This window comes from Macrobrachium nipponense, chromosome 10 (genome assembly GCF_015104395.2).
Source record: "Macrobrachium nipponense isolate FS-2020 chromosome 10, ASM1510439v2, whole genome shotgun sequence".
Classification (NCBI taxonomy): domain Eukaryota; kingdom Metazoa; phylum Arthropoda; class Malacostraca; order Decapoda; family Palaemonidae; genus Macrobrachium; species Macrobrachium nipponense.
In genome coordinates, this window is record NC_087204.1 from 14,276,752 (window position 1) to 14,281,751 (window position 5,000).

Sequence of the window (5,000 nt, forward strand, 5' to 3'; positions counted from 1 at the left end):
TGGTTTATTTGCTTCGTCATTCGTATGAGAGTAGACGTACTGGTGGGTGTTACTTTCCATTTTAGGGATGAATGATATATAGAAATACATATATATAGATATATATATATAATATATATATATATATATATTATATATATTATATATATATATATATCATGACATATAAATATATATATATATATATATATATATATATATATATATATGTGTGTGCGTGTGTGTGTGTGTGTGTGTGTGTGGTGCTGTATTAATGAAGAGGGTTGTGTACAGGTTTATCTTCTAAAAGGCACAAAAGAAATATCTCACCAGTATTTCAAATACAGTAAACGGTTTGATATAATAGAATCCTCTCTGAGTACGTAAACATCATATATATATATATATATATATATATATATATATATATATATATATTATATATATTTATATATATATATATATATAAGTAAACGTGAAAATTATATTTTACTTTCAAATGATGTTGAATATGCATGACGAAACATTACTTTGAAAGAAGTCTTAGTGACACAGGATATTTTGCAAATGAGTAAACAAACAGTTTACATAAGATGACAAAAAATGTCATTTCTATTGCGTCGTTGTTATGTTGAATTACATAGGGAAAGTAAGTGAAAAAAAATATAATAGATAACAAAAGTATTATCTAACAAAAACTTTGTAAATGCTTGTGTTAAAAAAATATTGCATAAGGAAAACGCTACATACTTGAAAGGTTGCTTTTAAAACATGAAAAATATTCCACAGTATGATGCTCTCATGTTTGTCAGTAAATGCAGTAAAGCTCCGTTAACGGATTATATTGCAAGTTGAATGGACAATGGCTGACTTCACTTGCAAGGCATTTGCAACTTTTAAAATATTTGAAGCATGGCTGCATTTTTAAAGAAATATAAAGGAAAACCACTTAAAGAAATGTTTGAGGATGATTTTGATGAGTTTAAAATTTATAATAACTTCATTCAGAGAAGAATATAAATGAATGTACGTGAAACAGGGTTATTCCGAAAATGGATGGGTAGGGAAAGGGAGGGGGGACCTTTAGGTAGGTCACAGACAGAAAGAGATCATATGGAAGAAGAGGACGTGGACAGCTGTAGTAGCTTCGTTTTAAAAGCATCAGAAACGCTTGAAAATCGTGAATGTCAGTAATTAATAGCTTCGGAAGATATCTCATAAGTAACTTGCGAAATTGAACGCGCTGCATATAACAGTGCTATGAGCACACACGTCTAGTCTTCTCTCTCTCTCTCTCTCTCTCTCTCTCTCTCTCTCTCTCTCTCTCTGCTATTCATAAAAGTCGTCTAATAACTCTGTACCAAATGCACTGCCTCGGCCAACAGTCACTTCAGTCTTGTTCGATTTTCGTGCAGGGGTCATTTGATGAGAGAGAGAGAGAGAGAGAGAGAGAGAGAGAGAGAGAGAGAGAGAGCAAAGTTTGCGTCATGTTCTCATCAAAAAAAATGGATGTACCATTTGATAAAAACCCTTAATATAGAGTAATTTCAAATTTATACGAGTTTTGTTCGTTAGTTAATTACGAATTATAAGTGCCTATCCCCACTCTTTCCCAAACTTTTACTACCCCCTGCCTCAACTTTAATCAAGAACATAATGAGTTTTAATAATGTAAACAAGTGTGTTTCCCCATATCGATTAACCAAGGCAAATTATTTTTTTATGAGGTCGGCAAGAGGCAATCATTTCATGTACAGTTAAGTCAACGAGATAAATTTTGTAAAGGAAAAATTAAACAAAAAAATAAGGATTGAAGTAAAATAAAAAAAAAAAAATAATTAACATTATTATAAACACTGCTCTTTCTTTACTTCTTCAGCAACTGTGTGGATATTGTCGATTATCATCTTATATCATATTATATCATGTATTCTAGATTGGGTATGGTATTGTCTATACCTTTTATATTCTATGTATATGGCCTTGAGCTGAAATATAATTTACATATTATTATTATTATTATTATTATTATTATATTATTATTATTATTATTATTATTATTATTATTATTATTATTATTATTAATATCATTCATTATTATTATTTTTTTTATTATTTTTTTTATTTTTTTTTTTCTTTTTTTTTTTTTTTTTTTGCTCTAATCACAGTCCTCCAATTCGACTGGGTGGTATTTATAGTGTGGGGTTCCGGGTTGCATCCTGCCTCCTTAGGAGTCCATCACTTTTCTTACTATGTGCGCTGTTTTCTAGGATCTCACTCTTCTGCATCAGTCCCGGAGCTACTTCAGCATCTAGTTTTTCCTAGATTCCTTTTCAGGGATCTTGGGATCGTGCCTAGTGTTCCTATGATTATGGGTACAATTTCCACTGGCATATACCCATATCCCTAGTATTTCTATTTTCAGATCTTGATACTTATCCATTTTTCCCTCTCTTTCTCTTCAACTCTGGTGTCCATGGTATTGCGACATCAATGAGTGATACTTTCTCTGATTTTGTCAATGAACGTCACGTCTGGTCTATTGCACGTATCACCCTATTCGTTCTGATACCATAGTCCTAGAGGATCTTTGCCTGATCGTTTTCTATCAGTCCTTCAGGTGGTGCTCGTACCACTTATTACTGCAAGGTAGCTGATGTTTCTTGCACAGGCTCCAGTGGAGGGCTTTTGCACATGAATCATGCCTCTTTTTGTAATGGTTCGTGTAAGTGCCGGGACATTCGCTTGCTTTGTGGTTTATGGTTTCATTTTTCGTATTGCACTTCCTACATATGGAGAGATGTTATTTCCGTTCTATCGTCTTTGAACATATCTGGTTCTTAGGGCCTGATCTTGTGCCGCTGTTATCATTCTTTAGTTTCCTTCTTTAGCTCTCCCCTCTTGTAGCCATTGCCACGTGTCATCGCTGGCTAGTATGTCTCATGTATTGTCCGTGCATTGGTTTGTTGTGCCAGTCTTCTGTTCTGTTTGTCATTCTCCTGTCTCTGTATATTTCTGGGTCTTCGTCTACTTTTATTAGTCCTTCTTCCCATGCACTCTTTAGCCACTCGTCTTCACTGGTTTTCAGATATTCCCCCAGTGCTCTGTTCTCGATGTTGACGCAGTCCTCTATACTTAGTAGTCCTCTCCCTTTCGTGTTATGTATAGTCTGTCCGTATTTGCTCTTGGGTGTAGTGCTTTGTGTATTGTCATATGTTTCCTGGTTTTCTGATCTATGCTGCGAAGTTCTGCCTTCGTCCATTCCACTATTCCTGCGCTGTATCTGATTACTGGCACTGCCCATGTGTTTATGGCTTTTATCATATTCCGGCGTTGAGTTTTGACTTGAATATCGCCTGAGTCTCTGCATATATTCTTTCCTGATCGTGTCCTTCATCTCTTGGTGTTTTATATCCCGTCCTTCCATTATTCCCAGGTATTTGTATCCAGTCTCATCTATGTGTTTGATGTTGCTCCCATCTGGTAGCTTTATCCCTTCAGTTCTTGTTACTTTGCCCTTTTGTATGTTGACTAAGGAGCATTTTTCTATTCCAAACTCCATCATGATGTCCTCAGATACAATCCTTACAGTCTGGATTAGGGTATCTATTTCCTTGATGCTGTTACCATACAGCTTGATTTCGTCCATGAACATCAGATGGTTAATTCTGTTGCCTCTTTTCTTGAGTTGGTACCCGGCATCCATCTTGTAGTCCTTTTGTCATGGGAATCATGGTTACTACGAAGAGTAGTGGGGGACAGTGAGTCTCCCTGGAAGATTCCCTCTCCTGATATTAACCTCTGCTAGTCTTATTCCAGAGCTTGTAAGTATTGTATTCCAGTTGCGCATTGTATTTTTGAGGAAGCTAATGGCGTTTTTCCTCTGCCCCATATAATTTTCAGGATTCTATTAGCCATGTGTGTGGTATCATGTCGAAGGCTTTCTTATAGTCTATCCATGCCATACTTAGGTTGGTTTTCCTTCTCCTACTGTTCTTCATTACCATTTTGTCTATCAGGAGCTGGTCTTTTGTGCCCCTACACTTCTTCTGCAGCCCTTCTGTTGGTGGGGATGGTGTTTGTCTCCGCTAGATAGTTGTATAACCTTCACTGATGATAATATTATTATTATTATTATTATTATTATTATTATTATATTATTATTTATTATTATTATTATTATATTCAAAGTGATTCATGTTCCTTCATCGGTGTCCTATTTGTACCAGTAAAATGATTTTCCACTAAATTCTATGATTTTCATATGTCAGTATACATCTATGGTTTCTGGATAGTACTAGATAAAAAAAGGTAATATTTAGAAAATTTATTGTCGTGAACACGTTTATCTAAATCGCCTGGGTAAAAATTCATGATAAATATCCTCAGAAATTGTTATGGTAATAATCATACAACTATTGTTATTCATCCTCTGTTTGAAAACATCTAAAAACATTCACAAATCGCTACTGGCTGTGGTCTGTATTTGCCATCAAAATTATAGTAAATTCACATAAACCGTGCATTTCATATCTACGCTCCTGATTGGCTGTTGATAAGCCAATCACAGGGCTGGAAACTCTCAGTCTCTCTCGAGAGTTCACATAGGCAGGATGTATGTTCCACCTCTCCTGAAAGACGTGTCCCTCAGGAGAGGTGGAACATAGAACCTACCCATGTGAACTCTCGAGGGAGACTGAGTGTTTCCAGCCCTGCGATTTGGCTATCAACAGCAATCAGGAGCGTCGTAAGGGACTGGCCTAGACATCAAATGCACGTTTGATGTGTATCTTACTATAGTAATACGTATAGATGTAAAATTAAAGAAAGGGTTAAGATTAGGACGCTCATACATAATGCACGTTTATTAACAGCAGAGCACTTTAAGAAAAAGGTAGCACTGTCATTAAATACAAAATTAAAGTCATACATAACCCGCGACACTCTAGAGCGGAAAGGCCTCGGAATGCGCTTTCCTAACCAAGTATACAAACAGCAATTTTCAATAACCTTCCGGTTGA